Here is a 20,631-nt window from a genome sequence, read left to right as displayed (position 1 = left end):
TGTAGTGATTTCATGTTTGCCTCACACGTGAAAGGTCCCCAGTTCGAAATTGGCAAAAACATATTTTGTTACCTAAACGCTTTGAATTCAATAATTTATATTTTGATAAATATATACTGTTGCATTGCTCAATGAAAAAGCAAGCAAAAAATCATATTGCAGAATATCAAAAGTCAATTTCCCTTCTACCATGCATATTGGATGGTGTTGCATTCATGAAGTACCTGTAGTGTAGTATTATTCACATTTAGCCAATATGCATAAGGTTCCCCTTCAAAATTGGTCAGAAATACATTAAAAATAGATTTTTTTATTAAATACAATGATCAGAACTATTAATAAGTGAATGTGTCCTCTTGAAATGCAAAGTGGAAAAAATAGCATAGAAATTATTAGAAAATAGAAAAATAAGTTTAGAAAAAAAAATTCTATGAAAACGGTTTGCCAATGGTACTTCCCGACTCCATAGTGATGAGATCTTCAAAAGTCAGTTTCTGTATTGTAGTGGTTATCACATTCGCCTAAAACACAAAAGGTCCCCAGTTCGATACTGGGCAGAAATATGCTGTTATCTTTAGAATTTTAAAACAAGGGATTTTTGGTTGAAATGCCAAATAAAAATGCAATCATATAAAAAGTTTATTTCAGAATGCCATAATGTATGTCAAAGATCATTTATTATTGGATGGCGGGAGATGCTGTTTCCATGTGGTTTCTGTAGTGTAGTGGTTATCACGTTCGCCTCACACGCGAAAGGTCCTCAGTTCAAAACTGGGCAGAAACATATTTTGTTACCTAAACACTTTGAATTCAATAATTTATATTTTGATAACTATCTACTGTTGCATTGCTCAATGAAAAAGCAAGCAAAAATCATATTGCAGAATATCAAAAGTCAATTTCCCTTCTACCATGCATATTGGATGGTGTTGCATTCATGAAGTACCTGTAGTGTAGAGTTATTCACATTTACCCAATATGCATAAGGTCCCCCTTCAAAATTGGTCAGAAATAAATAAAAAAATATTTTTTTAGTAAATACAATGATCAGAATTGATAATAAGTGAATGTGTCCTCCTGAAATGCAAAGTGGAAAAATAGCGTCAAAATTATTAGAAAATAGGAAAAAAGTTTAGAAAAAATTATATTTCTAAGAAAAGCATGTGTCATTTGTACTTCCAGACTAGATAGTGATGGGATTCTTGAGAGTCAGTTTCTGTAGTGTAGTGGTTATCACGTTCGTCTAACACGCGAAAGGTCCCCAGTTCGAAACTGGGCAGAAACAATCTTTTAGCTTTAGAATTTTAAAACAATGAATTTTTGGGTAAAATGCTTTATAAAAATACAATCAGATAAAAAGTTTATTTTAGCATGCCATACTGAATGTCAAAGATCATTTTTTATTGGATGATGGTCGCAAATTTTTCATGTAGTATCTGTAGTGTAGTGATTTCATGTTTGCCTCACACATGAAAGGTCCCCAGTTCGAAATTGGCAAAAACATATTTTGTTACATAAACGCTTTGAATTCAATAATTTATATTTTGATAAATATATACTGTTGCATTGCTCAATGAAAAAGCAAGCAAAAAAATCTTATTGCAGAATATCAAAAGTCAATTTCCCTTCTACCATGCATATTGGATGGTGTTGCATTCAGGAAGTACCTGTAGTGTAGTATTATTCACATTTAGCCAATATGCATAAGGTTCCCCTTCAAAATTGGTCAGAAATACATTAAAAAAAGATTTTTTTATTAAATACAATGATCAGAAATATTAATAAGTGAATGTGTCCTCTTGAAATGCAAAGTGGAAAAAATAGCATAGAAATTATTAGAAAATAGAAAAATAAGTTTAGAAAAAAAAATTCTAAGAAAACGGTTTGCCAATGGTACTTCCCGACTCGATAGTAATGAGATCTTCAAAAGTCAGTTTCTGTATTGTAGTGGTTATCACATTCGCCTAAAACACAAAAGGTCCCCAGTTCGAAACTGGGCAGAAATGTGCTGTTATCTTTAGAATTTTAAAACAAGGGATTTTTGGTTGAAATGCCAAATAAAAATGCAATCATATAAAAAGTTTATTTCAGAATGCCATAATGTATGTCAAAGATCATTTTTTATTGGATGGCGGGAGATGCTGTTTCCATGTAGTTTCTGTAGTGTAGTGGTTATCACGTTTGCCTCACACGCGAAAGATCCCCAGTTCAAAACTGGGCAGAAACATATTTTGTTACCTAAACACTTTGAATTCAATAATTTATATTTTGATAACTATCTACTGTTGCATTGCTCAATGAAAAAGCAAGCAAAAATCATATTGCAGAATATCAAAAGTCAATTTCCCTTCTACCATGCATATTGGATGGTGTTGCATTCATGAAGTACCTGTAGTGTAGAGTTATTCACATTTACCCAATATGCATAAGGTCCCCCTTCAAAATTGGTCAGAAATACATTAAAAAATATTTTTTTAGTAAATACAATGATCAGAATTGATAATAAGTGAATGTGTCCTCTTGAAATGCAAAGTGGAAAAATAGCGTCAAAAATATTAGAAAATAGGAAAAAAGTTTAGAAAAAATTATATTTCTAAGAAAAGCATGTGTCATTTGTACTTCCAGACTAGATAGTGGTGGGATCCACGAGAGTCAGTTTCTGTAGTGTAGTGGTTATTACGTTCGCCTAACACGCGAAAGGTCACCAGTTCGAAACTGGGCAGAAACAATCTTTTAGCTTTAGAATTATAAAACAATGAATTTTTGGGTAAAATGCTCAATAAAAATACAATCAGATAAAAAGTTTATTTTAGCATGCCATACTGAATGTCAAAGATCATTTTTTATTGGATGATGGTCGCAAATTTTTCATGTAGTATCTGTAGTGTAGTGATTTCATGTTTGCCTCACACGTGAAAGGTCCCCAGTTCGAAATTGGCAAAAACATATTTTGTTACCTAAACGCTTTGAATTCAATAATTTATATTTTGATAAATATATACTGTTGCATTGCTCAATGAAAAAGCAAGCAAAAAATCATATTGCAGAATATCAAAAGTCAATTTCCCTTCTACCATGCATATTGGATGGTGTTGCATTCATGAAGTACCTGTAGTGTAGTATTATTCACATTTAGCCAATATGCATAAGGTTCCCCTTCAAAATTGGTCAGAAATACATTAAAAATAGATTTTTTTATTAAATACAATGATCAGAACTATTAATAAGTGAATGTGTCCTCTTGAAATGCAAAGTGGAAAAAATAGCATAGAAATTATTAGAAAATAGAAAAATAAGTTTAGAAAAAAAAATTCTATGAAAACGGTTTGCCAATGGTACTTCCCGACTCCATAGTGATGAGATCTTCAAAAGTCAGTTTCTGTATTGTAGTGGTTATCACATTCGCCTAAAACACAAAAGGTCCCCAGTTCGAAACTGGGCAGAAATGTGCTGTTATCTTTAGAATTTTAAAACAAGGGATTTTTGGTTGAAATGCCAAATAAAAATGCAATCATATAAAAAGTTTATTTCAGAATGCCATAATGTATGTCAAAGATCATTTATTATTGGATGGCGGGAGATGCTGTTTCCATGTGGTTTCTGTAGTGTAGTGGTTATCACGTTCGCCTCACACGCGAAAGGTCCTCAGTTCAAAACTGGGCAGAAACATATTTTGTTACCTAAACACTTTGAATTCAATAATTTATATTTTGATAACTATCTACTGTTGCATTGCTCAATGAAAAAGCAAGCAAAAATCATATTGCAGAATATCAAAAGTCAATTTCCCTTCTACCATGCATATTGGATGGTGTTGCATTCATGAAGTACCTGTAGTGTAGAGTTATTCACATTTACCCAATATGCATAAGGTCCCCCTTCAAAATTGGTCAGAAATAAATTAAAAAATATTTTTTTAGTAAATACAATGATCAGAATTGATAATAAGTGAATGTGTCCTCCTGAAATGCAAAGTGGAAAAATAGCGTCAAAATTATTAGAAAATAGGAAAAAAGTTTAGAAAAAATTATATTTCTAAGAAAAGCATGTGTCATTTGTACTTCCAGACTAGATAGTGATGGGATTCTTGAGAGTCAGTTTCTGTAGTGTAGTGGTTATCACGTTCGCCTAACACGCGAAAGGTCCCCAGTTCGAAACTGGGCAGAAACAATCTTTTAGCTTTAGAATTTTAAAACAATGAATTTTTGGGTAAAATGCTTTATAAAAATACAATCAGATAAAAAGTTTATTTTAGCATGCCATACTGAATGTCAAAGATCATTTTTTATTGGATGATGGTCGCAAATTTTTCATGTAGTATCTGTAGTGTAGTGATTTCATGTTTGCCTCACACATGAAAGGTCCCCAGTTCGAAATTGGCAAAAACATATTTTGTTACATAAACGCTTTGAATTCAATAATTTATATTTTGATAAATATATACTGTTGCATTGCTCAATGAAAAAGCAAGCAAAAAAATCTTATTGCAGAATATCAAAAGTCAATTTCCCTTCTACCATGCATATTGGATGGTGTTGCATTCAGGAAGTACCTGTAGTGTAGTATTATTCACATTTAGCCAATATGCATAAGGTTCCCCTTCAAAATTGGTCAGAAATACATTAAAAAAAGATTTTTTTATTAAATACAATGATCAGAAATATTAATAAGTGAATGTGTCCTCTTGAAATGCAAAGTGGAAAAAATAGCATAGAAATTATTAGAAAATAGAAAAATAAGTTTAGAAAAAAAAATTCTAAGAAAACGGTTTGCCAATGGTACTTCCCGACTCGATAGTAATGAGATCTTCAAAAGTCAGTTTCTGTATTGTAGTGGTTATCACATTCGCCTAAAACACAAAAGGTCCCCAGTTCGAAACTGGGCAGAAATGTGCTGTTATCTTTAGAATTTTAAAACAAGGGATTTTTGGTTGAAATGCCAAATAAAAATGCAATCATATAAAAAGTTTATTTCAGAATGCCATAATGTATGTCAAAGATCATTTTTTATTGGATGGCGGGAGATGCTGTTTCCATGTAGTTTCTGTAGTGTAGTGGTTATCACGTTTGCCTCACACGCGAAAGATCCCCAGTTCAAAACTGGGCAGAAACATATCTTGTAACCTAAACACTTTGAACTCAATAATTTATATTTTGATAACTATCTACTGTTGCATTGCTCAATGAAAAAGCAAGCAAAAATCATATTGCAGAATATCAAAAGTCAATTTCCCTTCTACCATGCATATTGGATGGTGTTGCATTCATGAAGTACCTGTAGTGTAGAGTTATTCACATTTACCCAATATGCATAAGGTCCCCCTTCAAAATTGGTCAGAAATACATTAAAAAATATTTTTTTAGTAAATACAATGATCAGAATTGATAATAAGTGAATGTGTCCTCTTGAAATGCAAAGTGGAAAAATAGCGTCAAAATTATTAGAAAATAGGAAAAAAGTTTAGAAAAAAATTATATTTCTAAGAAAAGCATGTGTCATTTGTACTTCCAGACTAGATAGTGATGGGATCCTCGAGAGTCAGTTTCTGTAGTGTAGTGGTTATCACGTTCGCCTAACACGCGAAAGGTCCCCAGTTCAAAACTTGGCAGAAACAATCTTTTAGCTTTAGAATTTTAAAACAATGAATTTTTGGGTAAAATGCTCAATAAAAATACAATCAGATAAAAAGTTTATTTTAGCATGCCATACTGAATGTCAAAGATATTTTTTTATTGGGTGATGGTCGCAAATTTTTCATGTAGTATCTGTAGTGTAGTGATTTCATGTTTGCCTCACACGTGAAAGGTCCCCAGTTCAAAATTGGCAAAAACATATTTTGTTACATAAACGCTTTGAATTCAATAATTTATATTTTGATAAATATATACTGTTGCATTGCTCAATGAAAAAGCAAGCAAAAAATCATATTGCAGAATATCAAAAGTCAATTTCCCTTCTACCATGCATATTGGATGGTGTTGCATTCAGGATGTACCTGTAGTGTAGTATTATTCACATTTAGCCAATATGCATAAGGTTCCCCTTCAAAATTGGTCAGAAATACATTAAAAAAAGATTTTTTTATTAAATACAATGATCAGAACTATTAATAAGTGAATGTGTCCTCTTGAAATGCAAAGTGGAAAAAATAGCATAGAAATTATTAGAAAATAGAAAAATAAGTTTAGAAAAAAAAATTCTAAGAAAACGGTTTGCCAATGGTACTTCCCGACTCGATAGTAATGAGATCTTCAAAAGTCAGTTTCTGAATTGTAGTGGTTATCACATTCGCCTAAAACACAAAAGGTCCCCAGTTCGAAACTGGGCAGAAATGTGCTGTTATCTTTAGAATTTTAAAACAAGGGATTTTTGGTTGAAATGCCAAATAAAAATGCAATCATATAAAAAGTTTATTTCAGAATGCCATAATGTATGTCAAAGATCATTTATTATTGGATGGCGGGAGATGCTGTTTCCATGTGGTTTCTGTAGTGTAGTGGTTATCACGTTCGCCTCACACGCGAAAGGTCCTCAGTTCAAAACTGGGCAGAAACATATTTTGTTACCTAAACACTTTGAATTCAATAATTTATATTTTGATAACTATCTACTGTTGCATTGCTCAATGAAAAAGCAAGCAAAAATCATATTGCAGAATATCAAAAGTCAATTTCCCTTCTACCATGCATATTGGATGGTGTTGCATTCATGAAGTACCTGTAGTGTAGAGTTATTCACATTTACCCAATATGCATAAGGTCCCCCTTCAAAATTGGTCAGAAATAAATAAAAAAATATTTTTTTAGTAAATACAATGATCAGAATTGATAATAAGTGAATGTGTCCTCCTGAAATGCAAAGTGGAAAAATAGCGTCAAAATTATTAGAAAATAGGAAAAAAGTTTAGAAAAAATTATATTTCTAAGAAAAGCATGTGTCATTTGTACTTCCAGACTAGATAGTGATGGGATTCTTGAGAGTCAGTTTCTGTAGTGTAGTGGTTATCACGTTCGCCTAACACGCGAAAGGTCCCCAGTTCGAAACTGGGCAGAAACAATCTTTTAGCTTTAGAATTTTAAAACAATGAATTTTTGGGTAAAATGCTTTATAAAAATACAATCAGATAAAAAGTTTATTTTAGCATGCCATACTGAATGTCAAAGATCATTTTTTATTGGATGATGGTCGCAAATTTTTCATGTAGTATCTGTAGTGTAGTGATTTCATGTTTGCCTCACACATGAAAGGTTCCCAGTTCGAAATTGGCAAAAACATATTTTGTTACATAAACGCTTTGAATTCAATAATTTATATTTTGATAAATATATACTGTTGCATTGCTCAATGAAAAAGCAAGCAAAAAAATCTTATTGCAGAATATCAAAAGTCAATTTCCCTTCTACCATGCATATTGGATGGTGTTGCATTCATGAAGTACCTGTAGTGTAGAGTTATTCACATTTACCCAATATGCATAAGGTCCCCCTTCAAAATTGGTCAGAAATACATTAAAAATATTTTTTTAGTAAATACAATGATCAGAATTGATAATAAGTGAATGTGTCCTCTTGAAATGCAAAGTGGAAAAATAGCGTCAAAATTATTAGAAAATAGGAAAAAAGTTTAGAAAAAATTATATTTATAAGAAAAGCATGTGTCATTTGTACTTCCAGACTAGATAGTGACGAGATCCACGAGAGTCAGTTTCTGTAGCGTAGTGGTAATCACGTTTGCCTAACACGCGAAAGGTCCCCAGTTCGAAACTGGGCAGAAACAATCTCTTAGCTTTAGAATTTTAAAACAATGAATTTTTGGGTAAAATGTTCAATAAAAATACAATCAGATAAAAAGTTAATTTTAGCATGCCATACTGAATGTCAAAGATCATTTTTTATTGGATGATGATCGCAAATTATTCATGTAGTATCTGTAGTGTAGTGATTTCATGTTTGCCTCACACGTGAAAGGTCCCCAGTTCGAAATTGGCAAAAACATATTTTGTTACATAAACGCTTTGAATTCAATAATTTATATTTTGATAAATATATACTGTTGCATTGCTCAATGAAAAAGCAAGCAAAAAATCATATTGCAGAATATCAAAAGTCAATTTCCCTTCTACCATGCATATTGGATGGTGTTGCATTCATGAAGTACCTGTAGTGTAGTATTATTCACATTTAGCCAATATGCATAAGGTTCCCCTTCAAAATTGGTCAGAAATACATTAAAAAAAGATTTTTTTATTAAATACAATGATCAGAAATATTAATAAGTGAATGTGTCCTCTTGAAATGCAAAGTGGAAAAAATAGCATAGAAATTATTAGAAAATAGAAAAATAAGTTTAGAAAAAAAAATTCTAAGAAAACGGTTTGCCAATGGTACTTCCCGACTCGATAGTAATGAGATCTTCAAAAGTCAGTTTCTGAATTGTAGTGGTTATCACATTCGCCTAAAACACAAAAGGTCCCCAGTTCGAAACTGGGCAGAAATGTGCTGTTATCTTTAGAATTTTAAAACAAGGGATTTTTGGTTGAAATGCCAAATAAAAATGCAATCATATAAAAAGTTTATTTCAGAATGCCATAATGTATGTCAAAGATCATTTTTTATTGGATGGCGGGAGATGCTGTTTCCATGTAGTTTCTGTAGTGTAGTGGTTATCACGTTTGCCTCACACGCGAAAGATCCCCAGTTCAAAACTGGGCAGAAACATATTTTGTTACCTAAACACTTTAAATTCAATAATTTATATTTTGATAACTATCTACTGTTGCATTGCTCAATGAAAAAGCAAGCAAAAATCATATTGCAGAATATCAAAAGTCAATTTCCCTTCTACCATGCATATTGGATGGTGTTGCATTCATGAAGTACCTGTAGTGTAGAGTTATTCACATTTACCCAATATGCATAAGGTCCCCCTTCAAAATTGGTCAGAAATACATTAAAAAATATTTTTTAGTAAATACAATGATCAGAATTGATAATAAGTGAATGTGTCCTCTTGAAATGCAAAGTGGAAAAATAGCGTCAAAATTATTAGAACATAGGAAAAAAGTTTAGAAAAAATTATATTTCTAAGAAAAGCATGTGTCATTTGTACTTCCAGACTAGATAGTGGTGGGATCCACGAGAGTCAGTTTCTGTAGTGTAGTGGTTATCATGTTCGCTTAACACGCAAAAGGTCCCCAGTTCGAAACTGGGCAGAAACAATCTTTTAGCTTTAGAATTTTAAAACAATGAATTTTTGGGTAAAATGCTCAATAAAAATACAATCAGATAAAAAGTTTATTTTAGCATGCCATACTGAATGTCAAAGATCATTTTTTATTGGATGATGGTCGCAAATTTTTCATGTAGTATCTGTAGTGTAGTGATTTCATGTTTGCCTCACACGTGAAAGGTCCCCAGTTCGAAATTGGCAAAAACATATTTTGTTACCTAAACGCTTTGAATTCAATAATTTATATTTTGATAAATATATACTGTTGCATTGCTCAATGAAAAAGCAAGCAAAAAATCATATTGCAGAATATCAAAAGTCAATTTCCCTTCTACCATGCATATTGGATGGTGTTGCATTCATGAAGTACCTGTAGTGTAGTAGTATTCACATTTAGCCAATATGCATAAGGTTCCCCTTCAAAATTGGTCAGAAATACATTAAAAATAGATTTTTTTATTAAATACAATGATCAGAACTATTAATAAGTGAATGTGTCCTCTTGAAATGCAAAGTGGAAAAAATAGCATAGAAATTATTAGAAAATAGAAAAATAAGTTTAGAAAAAAAAATTCTATGAAAACGGTTTGCCAATGGTACTTCCCGACTCCATAGTGATGAGATCTTCAAAAGTCAGTTTCTGTATTGTAGTGGTTATCACATTCACCTAAAACACAAAAGGTCCCCAGTTCGAAACTGGGCAGAAATGTGCTGTTATCTTTAGAATTTTAAAACAAGGGATTTTTGGTTGAAATGCCAAATAAAAATGCAATCATATAAAAAGTTTATTTCAGAATGCCATAATGTATGTCAAAGATCATTTTTTATTGGATGGCGGGAGATGCTGTTTCCATGTAGTTTCTGTAGTGTAGTGGTTATCACGTTTGCCTCACACGCGAAAGATCCCCAGTTCAAAACTGGGCAGAAACATATTTTGTTACCTAAACACTTTAAATTCAATAATTTATATTTTGATAACTATCTACTGTTGCATTGCTCAATGAAAAAGCAAGCAAAAATCATATTGCAGAATATCAAAAGTCAATTTCCCTTCTACCATGCATATTGGATGGTGTTGCATTCATGAAGTACCTGTAGTGTAGAGTTATTCACATTTACCCAATATGCATAAGGTCCCCCTTCAAAATTGGTCAGAAATACATTAAAAAATATTTTTTTAGTAAATACAATGATCAGAATTGATAATAAGTGAATGTGTCCTCTTGAAATGCAAAGTGGAAAAATAGCGTCAAAATTATTAGAAAATAGGAAAAAAGTTTAGAAAAAATTATATTTATAAGAAAAGCATGTGTCATTTGTACTTCCAGACTAGATAGTGACGAGATCCACGAGAGTCAGTTTCTGTAGTGTAGTGGTAATCACGTTTGCCTAACACGCGAAAGGTCCCCAGTTCGAAACTGGGCAGAAACAATCTCTTAGCTTTAGAATTTTAAAACAATGAATTTTTGGGTAAAATGCTCAATTAAAATACAATCAGATAAAAAGTTAATTTTAGCATGCCATACTGAATGTCAAAGATCATTTTTTATTGGATGATGATCGCAAATTATTCATGTAGTATCTGTAGTGTAGTGATTTCATGTTTGCCTCACACGTGAAAGGTCCCCAGTTCGAAATTGGCAAAAACATATTTTGTTACATAAACGCTTTGAATTCAATAATTTATATTTTGATAAATATATACTGTTGCATTGCTCAATGAAAAAGCAAGCAAAAAATCATATTGCAGAATATCAAAAGTCAATTTCCCTTCTACCATGCATATTGGATGGTGTTGCATTCATGAAGTACCTGTAGTGTAGTATTATTCACATTTAGCCAATATGCATAAGGTTCCCCTTCAAAATTGGTCAGAAATACATTAAAAATAGTTTTTTTTATTAAATACAATGATCAGAACTATTAATAAGTGAATGTGTCCTCTTGAAATGCAAAGTGGACAAAATAGCATAGAAATTATTAGAAAATAGAAAAATAAGTTTAGAAAAAAAAATTCTATGAAAACGGTTTGCCAATGGTACTTCCCGACTCCATAGTGATGAGATCTTCAAAAGTCAGTTTCTGTATTGTAGTGGTTATCACATTCGCCTAAAACACAAAAGGTCCCCAGTTCGAAACTGGGCAGAAATGTGCTGTTATCTTTAGAATTTTAAAACAAGGGATTTTTGGTTGAAATGCCAAATAAAAATGCAATCATATAAAAAGTTTATTTCAGAATGCCATAATGTATGTCAAAGATAATTTTTTATTGGATGGCGGGAGATGCTGTTTCCATGTAGTTTCTGTAGTGTAGTGGTTATCACGTTCGCCTCACACGCGAAAGATCCCCAGTTCAAAACTGGGCATAAACACATTTTGTTACCTAAACGCTTTGAATTCAATAATTTATATTTTGATAACTATCTACTGTTGCATTGCTCAATGAAAAAGCAAGCAAAAATCATATTGCAGAATATCAAAAGTCAATTTCCCTTCTACCATGCATATTGGATGGTGTTGCATTCATGAAGTACCTGTAGTGTAGAGTTATTCACATTTACCCAATATGCATAAGGTCCCCCTTCAAAATTGGTCAGAAATACATTAAAAATATTTTTTTAGTAAATACAATGATCAGAATTGATAATAAGTGAATGTGTCCTCTTGAAATGAAAAGTGGAAAAATAGCGTCAAAATTATTAGAAAATAGGAAAAAAGTTTAGAAAAAATTATATTTCTAAGAAAAGCATGTGTCATTTGTACTTCCAGACTAGATAGTGATGGGATCCACGAGAGTCAGTTTCTGTAGTGTAGTGGTTATCATGTTCGCTTAACACGCGAAAGGTCCCCAGTTCGAAACTGGGCAGAAACAATCTTTTAGCTTTAGAATTTTAAAACAATGAATTTTTGGGTAAAATGCTCAATAAAAATACAATCAGATAAAAAGTTTATTTTAGCATGCCATACTGAATTTCAAAGATCATTTTTTATTGGATGATGGTCGCAAATTTTTCATGTAGTATCTGTAGTGTAGTGATTTCATGTTTGCCTCACACGTGAAAGGTCCCCAGTTCGAAATTGGCAGAAACATATTTTGTTACCTAAACACTTTGAATTCAATAATTTATATTTTGATAAATATATACTGTTGCATTGCTCAATGAAAAAGCAAGCAAAAAATCATATTGCAGAATATCAAAAGTCAATTTCCCTTCTACCATGCATATTGGATGGTGTTGCATTCATGAAGTACCTGTAGTGTAGTATTATTCACATTTAGCCAATATGCATAAGGTTCCCCTTCAAAATTGGTCAGAAATACATTAAAAATAGATTTTTTTATTAAATACAATGATCAGAACTATTAATAAGTGAATGTGTCCTCTTGAAATGCAAAGTGGAAAAAATAGCATAGAAATTATTAGAAAATAGAAAAATAAATTTAGGAAAAAAAAATTCTAAGAAAACGGTTTGCCAATGGTACTTCCCGACTCCATAGTGATGAGATCTTCAAAAGTCAGTTTCTGTATTGTAGTGGTTATCACATTCGCCTAAAACACAAAAGGTCCCCAGTTCGAAACTGGGCAGAAATGTGCTGTTATCTTTAGAATTTTAAAACAAGGGATTTTTGGATGAAATGCCAAATAAAAATGCAATCATATAAAAAGTTTATTTCAGAATGCCATAATGTATGTCAAAGATCATTTTTTATTGGATGGCGGGAGATGCTGTTTCCATGTAGTTTCTGTAGTGTAGTGGTTATCACGTTTGCCTCACACGCCAAAGATCCCCAGTTCAAAACTGGGCAGAAACATATTTTGTTACCTAAACACTTTAAATTCAATAATTTATATTTTGATAACTATCTACTGTTGCATTGCTCAATGAAAAAGCAAGCAAAAATCATATTGCAGAATATCAAAAGTCAATTTCCCTTCTACCATGCATATTGGATGGTGTTGCATTCATGAAGTACTTGTAGTGTAGAGTTATTCACATTTACCCAATATGCATAAGGTCCCCCTTCAAAATTGGTCAGAAATACATTAAAAAATATTTTTTTAGTAAATACAATGATCAGAATTGATAATAAGTGAATGTGTCCTCTTGAAATGCAAAGTGGAAAAATAGCGTCAAAATTATTAGAAAATAGGAAAAAAGTTTAGAAAAAATTATATTTATAAGAAAAGCATGTGTCATTTGTACTTCCAGACTAGATAGTGACGAGATCCACGAGAGTCAGTTTCTGTAGTGTAGTTGTAATCACGTTTGCCTAACACGCGAAAGGTCCCCAGTTCGAAACTGGGCAGAAACAATCTCTTAACTTTAGAATTTTAAAACAATGAATTTTTGGGTAAAATGCTCAATAAAAATACAATCAGATAAAAAGTTAATTTTAGCATGCCATACTGAATGTCAAAGATCATTTTTTATTGGATGATGATCGCAAATTATTCATGTAGTATCTGTAGTGTAGTGATTTCATGTTTGCCTCACACGTGAAAGGTCCCCAGTTCGAAATTGGCAAAAACATATTTTGTTACATAAACGCTTTGAATTCAATAATTTATATTTTGATAAATATATACTGTTGCATTGCTCAATGAAAAAGCAAGCAAAAAATCATATTGCAGAATATCAAAAGTCAATTTCCCTTCTACCATGCATATTGGATGGTGTTGCATTCATGAAGTACCTGTAGTGTAGTATTATTCACATTTAGCCAATATGCATAAGGTTCCCCTTCAAAATTGGTCAGAAATACATTAAAAATAGGTTTTTTTATTAAATACAATGATCAGAACTATTAATAAGTGAATGTGTCCTCTTGAAATGCAAAGTGGACAAAATAGCATAGAAATTATTAGAAAATAGAAAAATAAGTTTAGAAAAAAAAATTCTATGAAAACGGTTTGCCAATGGTACTTCCCGACTCCATAGTGATGAGATCTTCAAAAGTCAGTTTCTGTATTGTAGTGGTTATCACATTCGCCTAAAACACAAAAGGTCCCCAGTTCGAAACTGGGCAGAAATGTGCTGTTATCTTTAGAATTTTAAAACAAGGGATTTTTGGTTGAAATGCCAAATAAAAATGCAATCATATAAAAAGTTTATTTCAGAATGCCATAATGTATGTCAAAGATCATTTTTTATTGGATGGCGGGAGATGCTGTTTCCATGTAGTTTCTGTAGTGTAGTGGTTATCACGTTTGCCTCACACGCGAAAGATCCCCAGTTCAAAACTGGGCAGAAACATATTTTGTTACCTAAACACTTTAAATTCAATAATTTATATTTTGATAACTATCTACTGTTGCATTGCTCAATGAAAAAGCAAGCAAAAATCATATTGCAGAATATCAAAAGTCAATTTCCCTTCTACCATGCATATTGGATGGTGTTGCATTCATGAAGTACCTGTAGTGTAGAGTTATTCACATTTACCCAATATGCATAAGGTCCCCCTTCAAAATTGGTCAGAAATACATTAAAAAATATTTTTTAGTAAATACAATGATCAGAATTGATAATAAGTGAATGTGTCCTCTTGAAATGCAAAGTGGAAAAATAGCGTCAAAATTATTAGAACATAGGAAAAAAGTTTAGAAAAAATTATATTTCTAAGAAAAGCATCTGTCATTTGTACTTCCAGACTAGATAGTGGTGGGATCCACGAGAGTCAGTTTCTGTAGTGTAGTGGTTATCATGTTCGCTTAACACGCAAAAGGTCCCCAGTTCGAAACTGGGCAGAAACAATCTTTTAGCTTTAGAATTTTAAAACAATGAATTTTTGGGTAAAATGCTCAATAAAAATACAATCAGATAAAAAGTTTATTTTAGCATGCCATACTGAATGTCAAAGATCATTTTTTATTGGATGATGGTCGCAAATTTTTCATGTAGTATCTGTAGTGTAGTGATTTCATGTTTGCCTCACACGTGAAAGGTCCCCAGTTCGAAATTGGCAAAAACATATTTTGTTACCTAAACGCTTTGAATTCAATAATTTATATTTTGATAAATATATACTGTTGCATTGCTCAATGAAAAAGCAAGCAAAAAATCATATTGCAGAATATCAAAAGTCAATTTCCCTTCTACCATGCATATTGGATGGTGTTGCATTCATGAAGTACCTGTAGTGTAGTATTATTCACATTTAGCCAATATGCATAAGGTTCCCCTTCAAAATTGGTCAGAAATACATTAAAAATAGTTTTTTTTATTAAATACAATGATCAGAACTATTAATAAGTGAATGTGTCCTCTTGAAATGCAAAGTGGACAAAATAGCATAGAAATTATTAGAAAATAGAAAAATAAGTTTAGAAAAAAAAATTCTATGAAAACGGTTTGCCAATGGTACTTCCCGACTCCATAGTGATGAGATCTTCAAAAGTCAGTTTCTGTATTGTAGTGGTTATCACATTCGCCTAAAACACAAAAGGTCCCCAGTTCGAAACTGGGCAGAAATGTGCTGTTATCTTTAGAATTTTAAAACAAGGGATTTTTGGTTGAAATGCCAAATAAAAATGCAATCATATAAAAAGTTTATTTCAGAATGCCATAATGTATGTCAAAGATAATTTTTTATTGGATGGCGGGAGATGCTGTTTCCATGTAGTTTCTGTAGTGTAGTGGTTATCACGTTCGCCTCACACACGAAAGATCCCCAGTTCAAAACTGGGCATAAACACATTTTGTTACCTAAACGCTTTGAATTCAATAATTTATATTTTGATAACTATCTACTGTTGCATTGCTCAATGAAAAAGCAAGCAAAAATCATATTGCAGAATATCAAAAGTCAATTTCCCTTCTACCATGCATATTGGATGGTGTTGCATTCATGAAGTACCTGTAGTGTAGAGTTATTCACATTTACCCAATATGCATAAGGTCCCCCTTCAAAATTGGTCAGAAATACATTAAAAATATTTTTTTAGTAAATACAATGATCAGAATTGATAATAAGTGAATGTGTCCTCTTGAAATGAAAAGTGGAAAAATAGCGTCAAAATTATTAGAAAATAGGAAAAAAGTTTAGAAAAAATTATATTTCTAAGAAAAGCATGTGTCATTTGTACTTCCAGACTAGATAGTGATGGGATCCACGAGAGTCAGTTTCTGTAGTGTAGTGGTTATCATGTTCGCTTAACACGCGAAAGGTCCCCAGTTCGAAACTGGGCAGAAACAATCTTTTAGCTTTAGAATTTTAAAACAATGAATTTTTGGGTAAAATGCTCAATAAAAATACAATCAGATAAAAAGTTTATTTTAGCATGCCATACTGAATGTCAAAGATCATTTTTTATTGGATGATGGTCGCAAATTTTTCATGTAGTATCTGTAGTGTAGTGATTTCATGTTTGCCTCACACGTGAAAGGTCCCCAGTTCGAAATTGGCAGAAACATATTTTGTTACCTAAACACTTTGAATTCAATAATTTATATTTTGATAAATATATACTGTTGCATTGCTCAATGAAAAAGCAAGCAAAAAATCATATTGCAGAATATCAAAAGTCAATTTCCCTTCTACCATGCATATTGGATGGTGTTGCATTCATGAAGTACCTGTAGTGTAGTATTATTCACATTTAGCCAATATGCATAAGGTTCCCCTTCAAAATTGGTCAGAAATACATTAAAAATAGATTTTTTTATTAAATACAATGATCAGAACTATTAATAAGTGAATGTGTCCTCTTGAAATGCAAAGTGGAAAAAATAGCATAGAAATTATTAGAAAATAGAAAAATAAATTTAGGAAAAAAAAATTCTAAGAAAACGGTTTGCCAATGGTACTTCCCGACTCCATAGTGATGAGATCTTCAAAAGTCAGTTTCTGTATTGTAGTGGTTATCACATTCGCCTAAAACACAAAAGGTCCCCAGTTCGAAACTGGGCAGAAATGTGCTGTTATCTTTAGAATTTTAAAACAAGGGATTTTTGGTTGAAATGCCAAATAAAAATGCAATCATATAAAAAGTTTATTTCAGAATGCCATAATGTATGTCAAAGATCATTTTTTATTGGATGGCGGGAGATGCTGTTTCCATGTAGTTTCTGTAGTGTAGTGGTTATCACGTTTGCCTCACACGCCAAAGATCCCCAGTTCAAAACTGGGCAGAAACATATTTTGTTACCTAAACACTTTAAATTCAATAATTTATATTTTGATAACTATCTACTGTTGCATTGCTCAATGAAAAAGCAAGCAAAAATCATATTGCAGAATATCAAAAGTCAATTTCCCTTCTACCATGCATATTGGATGGTGTTGCATTCATGAAGTACTTGTAGTGTAGAGTTATTCACATTTACCCAATATGCATAAGGTCCCCCTTCAAAATTGGTCAGAAATACATTAAAAAATATTTTTTTAGTAAATACAATGATCAGAATTGATAATAAGTGAATGTGTCCTCTTGAAATGCAAAGTGGAAAAATAGCGTCAAAATTATTAGAAAATAGGAAAAAAGTTTAGAAAAAATTATATTTATAAGAAAAGCATGTGTCATTTGTACTTCCAGACTAGATAGTGACGAGATCCACGAGAGTCAGTTTCTGTAGTGTAGTGGTAATCACGTTTGCCTAACACGCGAAAGGTCCCCAGTTCGAAACTGGGCAGAAACAATCTCTTAGCTTTAGAATTTTAAAACAATGAATTTTTGGGTAAAATGCTCAATAAAAATACAATCAGATAAAAAGTTAATTTTAGCATGCCATACTGAATGTCAAAGATCATTTTTTATTGGATGATGATCGCAAATTATTCATGTAGTATCTGTAGTGTAGTGATTTCATGTTTGCCTCACACGTGAAAGGTCCCCAGTTCGAAATTGGCAAAAACATATTTTGTTACATAAACGCTTTGAATTCAATAATTTATATTTTGATAAATATATACTGTTGCATTGCTCAATGAAAAAGCAAGCAAAAAATCATATTGCAGAATATCAAAAGTCAATTTCCCTTCTACCATGCATATTGGATGGTGTTGCATTCATGAAGTACCTGTAGTGTAGTATTATTCACATTTAGCCAATATGCATAAGGTTCCCCTTCAAAATTGGTCAGAAATACATTAAAAATAGGTTTTTTTATTAAATACAATGATCAGAACTATTAATAAGTGAATGTGTCCTCTTGAAATGCAAAGTGGACAAAATAGCATAGAAATTATTAGAAAATAGAAAAATAAGTTTAGAAAAAAAAATTCTATGAAAACGGTTTGCCAATGGTACTTCCCGACTCCATAGTGATGAGATCTTCAAAAGTCAGTTTCTGTATTGTAGTGGTTATCACATTCGCCTAAAACACAAAAGGTCCCCAGTTCGAAACTGGGCAGAAATGTGCTGTTATCTTTAGAATTTTAAAACAAGGGATTTTTGGTTGAAATGCCAAATAAAAATGCAATCATATAAAAAGTTTATTTCAGAATGCCATAATGTATGTCAAAGATAATTTTTTATTGGATGGCGGGAGATGCTGTTTCCATGTAGTTTCTGTAGTGTAGTGGTTATCACGTTCGCCTCACACGCGAAAGATCCCCAGTTCAAAACTGGGCAGAAACACATTTTGTTACCTAAACGCTTTGAATTCAATAATTTATGTTTTGATAACTATCTACTGTTGCATTGCTCAATGAAAAAGCAAGCAAAAATCATATTGCAGAATATCAAAAGTCAATTTCCCTTCTACCATGCATATTGGATGGTGTTGCATTCATGAAGTACCTGTAGTGTAGAGTTATTCACATTTACCCAATATGCATAAGGTCCCCCTTCAAAATTGGTCAGAAATACATAAAAAAATATTTTTTTAGTAAATACAATGATCAGAATTGATAATAAGTGAATGTGTCCTCTTGAAATGCAAAGTGGAAAAATAGCGTCAAAATTATTAGAAAATAGGAAAAAAGTTTAGAAAAAATTATATTTCTAAGAAAAGCATGTGTCATTTGTACTTCCAGACTAGATAGTGATGGGATCCACGAGAGTCAGTTTCTGTAGTGTAGTGGTTATCATGTTCGCTTAACACGCGAAAGGTCCCCAATTCGAAACTGGGCAGAAACAATCTTTTAGCTTTAGAATTTTAAAACAATGAATTTTTGGGTAAAATGCTCAATAAAAATACAATCAGATAAAAAGTTTATTTTAGCATGCCATACTGAATGTCAAAGATCATTTTTTATTGGATGATGGTCGCAAATTTTTCATGTAGTATCTGTAGTGTAGTGATTTCATGTTTGCCTCACACGTGAAAGGTCCCCAGTTCGAAATTGGCAGAAACATATTTTGTTACCTAAACACTTTGAATTCAATAATTTATATTTTGATAAATATATACTGTTGCATTGCTCAATGAAAAAGCAAGCAAAAAATCATATTGCAGAATATCAAAAGTCAATTTCCCTTCTACCATGCATATTGGATGGTGTTGCATTCATGAAGTACCTGTAGTGTAGTATTATTCACATTTAGCCAATATGCATAAGGTTCCCCTTCAAAATTGGTCAGAAATACATTAAAAATAGATTTTTTTATTAAATACAATGATCAGAACTATTAATAAGTGAATGTGTCCTCTTGAAATGCAAAGTGGACAAAATAGCATAGAAATTATTAGAAAATAGAAAAATAAGTTTAGAAAAAAAAATTCTATGAAAACGGTTTGCCAATGGTACTTCCCGACTCCATAGTGATGAGATCTTCAAAAGTCAGTTTCTGTATTGTAGTGGTTATCACATTCGCCTAAAACACAAAAGGTCCCCAGTTCGAAACTGGGCAGAAATGTGCTGTTATCTTTAGAATTTTAAAACAAGGGATTTTTGGTTGAAATGCCAAATAAAAATGCAATCATATAAAAAGTTTATTTCAGAATGCCATAATGTATGTCAAAGATCATTTTTTATTGGATGGCGGGAGATGCTGTTTTCATGTAGTTTCTGTAGTGTAGTGGTTATCACGTTTGCCTCACACGCAAAAGGTCCCCAGTTCGAAACAGGGCAGAAACATATTTTGTTACCTAAACACTTTGAATTCAATAATTTATATTTTGATAACTATCTACTGTTGCATTGCTCAATGAAAAAGCAAGCAAAAATCATATTGCAGAATATCAAAAGTCAATTTCCCTTCTACCATGCATATTGGATGGTGTTGCATTCATGAAGTACCTGTAGTGTAGAGTTATTCACATTTACCCAATATGCATAAGGTCCCCCTTCAAAATTGGTCAGAAATACATTAAAAAATATTTTTTTAGTAAATACAATGATCAGAATTGATAATAAGTGAATGTGTCCTCTTGAAATGCAAAGTGGAAAAATAGCGTCAAAAATATTAGAAAATAGGAAAAAAGTTTAGAAAAAATTATATTTCTAAGAAAAGCATG

The 20,631-nt window shown here is 31.9% G+C and overlaps 27 non-coding genes across 27 annotated transcripts; all 27 read left to right on the top strand.

The window, feature by feature from the left end:
• The first annotated feature begins 711 nt into the window (after positions 1–711).
• TRNAV-CAC (transfer RNA valine (anticodon CAC)) lies at positions 712–784 on the top strand. Its single transcript has one exon. It is a non-coding gene; the product is annotated as a tRNA-Val (tRNA).
• A 428-nt stretch (positions 785–1,212) lies between these two features.
• On the top strand, positions 1,213–1,285 carry TRNAV-AAC (transfer RNA valine (anticodon AAC)). Its single transcript has one exon. It is a non-coding gene; the product is annotated as a tRNA-Val (tRNA).
• Positions 1,286–2,154: 869 nt separating this feature from the next.
• Positions 2,155–2,227, top strand: TRNAV-CAC (transfer RNA valine (anticodon CAC)). Its single transcript has one exon. It is a non-coding gene; the product is annotated as a tRNA-Val (tRNA).
• Positions 2,228–2,655: 428 nt separating this feature from the next.
• On the top strand, positions 2,656–2,728 carry TRNAV-AAC (transfer RNA valine (anticodon AAC)). The gene has a single exon. It is a non-coding gene; the product is annotated as a tRNA-Val (tRNA).
• An 868-nt stretch (positions 2,729–3,596) lies between these two features.
• On the top strand, positions 3,597–3,669 carry TRNAV-CAC (transfer RNA valine (anticodon CAC)). The gene has a single exon. It is a non-coding gene; the product is annotated as a tRNA-Val (tRNA).
• Positions 3,670–4,097: 428 nt separating this feature from the next.
• Positions 4,098–4,170, top strand: TRNAV-AAC (transfer RNA valine (anticodon AAC)). Its single transcript has one exon. It is a non-coding gene; the product is annotated as a tRNA-Val (tRNA).
• Positions 4,171–5,039: 869 nt separating this feature from the next.
• TRNAV-CAC (transfer RNA valine (anticodon CAC)) lies at positions 5,040–5,112 on the top strand. The gene has a single exon. It is a non-coding gene; the product is annotated as a tRNA-Val (tRNA).
• Positions 5,113–5,541: 429 nt separating this feature from the next.
• TRNAV-AAC (transfer RNA valine (anticodon AAC)) lies at positions 5,542–5,614 on the top strand. The gene has a single exon. It is a non-coding gene; the product is annotated as a tRNA-Val (tRNA).
• An 868-nt stretch (positions 5,615–6,482) lies between these two features.
• Positions 6,483–6,555, top strand: TRNAV-CAC (transfer RNA valine (anticodon CAC)). Its single transcript has one exon. It is a non-coding gene; the product is annotated as a tRNA-Val (tRNA).
• Positions 6,556–6,983: 428 nt separating this feature from the next.
• TRNAV-AAC (transfer RNA valine (anticodon AAC)) lies at positions 6,984–7,056 on the top strand. Its single transcript has one exon. It is a non-coding gene; the product is annotated as a tRNA-Val (tRNA).
• A 647-nt stretch (positions 7,057–7,703) lies between these two features.
• On the top strand, positions 7,704–7,776 carry TRNAV-AAC (transfer RNA valine (anticodon AAC)). The gene has a single exon. It is a non-coding gene; the product is annotated as a tRNA-Val (tRNA).
• Positions 7,777–8,644: 868 nt separating this feature from the next.
• TRNAV-CAC (transfer RNA valine (anticodon CAC)) lies at positions 8,645–8,717 on the top strand. The gene has a single exon. It is a non-coding gene; the product is annotated as a tRNA-Val (tRNA).
• A 427-nt stretch (positions 8,718–9,144) lies between these two features.
• Positions 9,145–9,217, top strand: TRNAV-AAC (transfer RNA valine (anticodon AAC)). Its single transcript has one exon. It is a non-coding gene; the product is annotated as a tRNA-Val (tRNA).
• Positions 9,218–10,085: 868 nt separating this feature from the next.
• On the top strand, positions 10,086–10,158 carry TRNAV-CAC (transfer RNA valine (anticodon CAC)). The gene has a single exon. It is a non-coding gene; the product is annotated as a tRNA-Val (tRNA).
• Positions 10,159–10,586: 428 nt separating this feature from the next.
• On the top strand, positions 10,587–10,659 carry TRNAV-AAC (transfer RNA valine (anticodon AAC)). Its single transcript has one exon. It is a non-coding gene; the product is annotated as a tRNA-Val (tRNA).
• An 868-nt stretch (positions 10,660–11,527) lies between these two features.
• Positions 11,528–11,600, top strand: TRNAV-CAC (transfer RNA valine (anticodon CAC)). Its single transcript has one exon. It is a non-coding gene; the product is annotated as a tRNA-Val (tRNA).
• Positions 11,601–12,027: 427 nt separating this feature from the next.
• Positions 12,028–12,100, top strand: TRNAV-AAC (transfer RNA valine (anticodon AAC)). Its single transcript has one exon. It is a non-coding gene; the product is annotated as a tRNA-Val (tRNA).
• An 869-nt stretch (positions 12,101–12,969) lies between these two features.
• Positions 12,970–13,042, top strand: TRNAV-CAC (transfer RNA valine (anticodon CAC)). The gene has a single exon. It is a non-coding gene; the product is annotated as a tRNA-Val (tRNA).
• Positions 13,043–13,470: 428 nt separating this feature from the next.
• On the top strand, positions 13,471–13,543 carry TRNAV-AAC (transfer RNA valine (anticodon AAC)). Its single transcript has one exon. It is a non-coding gene; the product is annotated as a tRNA-Val (tRNA).
• An 868-nt stretch (positions 13,544–14,411) lies between these two features.
• On the top strand, positions 14,412–14,484 carry TRNAV-CAC (transfer RNA valine (anticodon CAC)). Its single transcript has one exon. It is a non-coding gene; the product is annotated as a tRNA-Val (tRNA).
• A 427-nt stretch (positions 14,485–14,911) lies between these two features.
• TRNAV-AAC (transfer RNA valine (anticodon AAC)) lies at positions 14,912–14,984 on the top strand. Its single transcript has one exon. It is a non-coding gene; the product is annotated as a tRNA-Val (tRNA).
• A 1,368-nt stretch (positions 14,985–16,352) lies between these two features.
• Positions 16,353–16,425, top strand: TRNAV-AAC (transfer RNA valine (anticodon AAC)). Its single transcript has one exon. It is a non-coding gene; the product is annotated as a tRNA-Val (tRNA).
• An 869-nt stretch (positions 16,426–17,294) lies between these two features.
• On the top strand, positions 17,295–17,367 carry TRNAV-CAC (transfer RNA valine (anticodon CAC)). The gene has a single exon. It is a non-coding gene; the product is annotated as a tRNA-Val (tRNA).
• A 428-nt stretch (positions 17,368–17,795) lies between these two features.
• Positions 17,796–17,868, top strand: TRNAV-AAC (transfer RNA valine (anticodon AAC)). The gene has a single exon. It is a non-coding gene; the product is annotated as a tRNA-Val (tRNA).
• An 868-nt stretch (positions 17,869–18,736) lies between these two features.
• TRNAV-CAC (transfer RNA valine (anticodon CAC)) lies at positions 18,737–18,809 on the top strand. Its single transcript has one exon. It is a non-coding gene; the product is annotated as a tRNA-Val (tRNA).
• Positions 18,810–19,237: 428 nt separating this feature from the next.
• Positions 19,238–19,310, top strand: TRNAV-AAC (transfer RNA valine (anticodon AAC)). Its single transcript has one exon. It is a non-coding gene; the product is annotated as a tRNA-Val (tRNA).
• An 868-nt stretch (positions 19,311–20,178) lies between these two features.
• TRNAV-CAC (transfer RNA valine (anticodon CAC)) lies at positions 20,179–20,251 on the top strand. Its single transcript has one exon. It is a non-coding gene; the product is annotated as a tRNA-Val (tRNA).
• The last annotated feature ends 380 nt before the right edge of the window (positions 20,252–20,631 follow it).

This window comes from Pseudophryne corroboree, chromosome 4, assembly GCF_028390025.1.
Source record: "Pseudophryne corroboree isolate aPseCor3 chromosome 4, aPseCor3.hap2, whole genome shotgun sequence".
Lineage (NCBI taxonomy): Eukaryota > Metazoa > Chordata > Amphibia > Anura > Myobatrachidae > Pseudophryne > Pseudophryne corroboree.
This window is presented reverse-complemented; position numbering and strand designations above follow the sequence as displayed.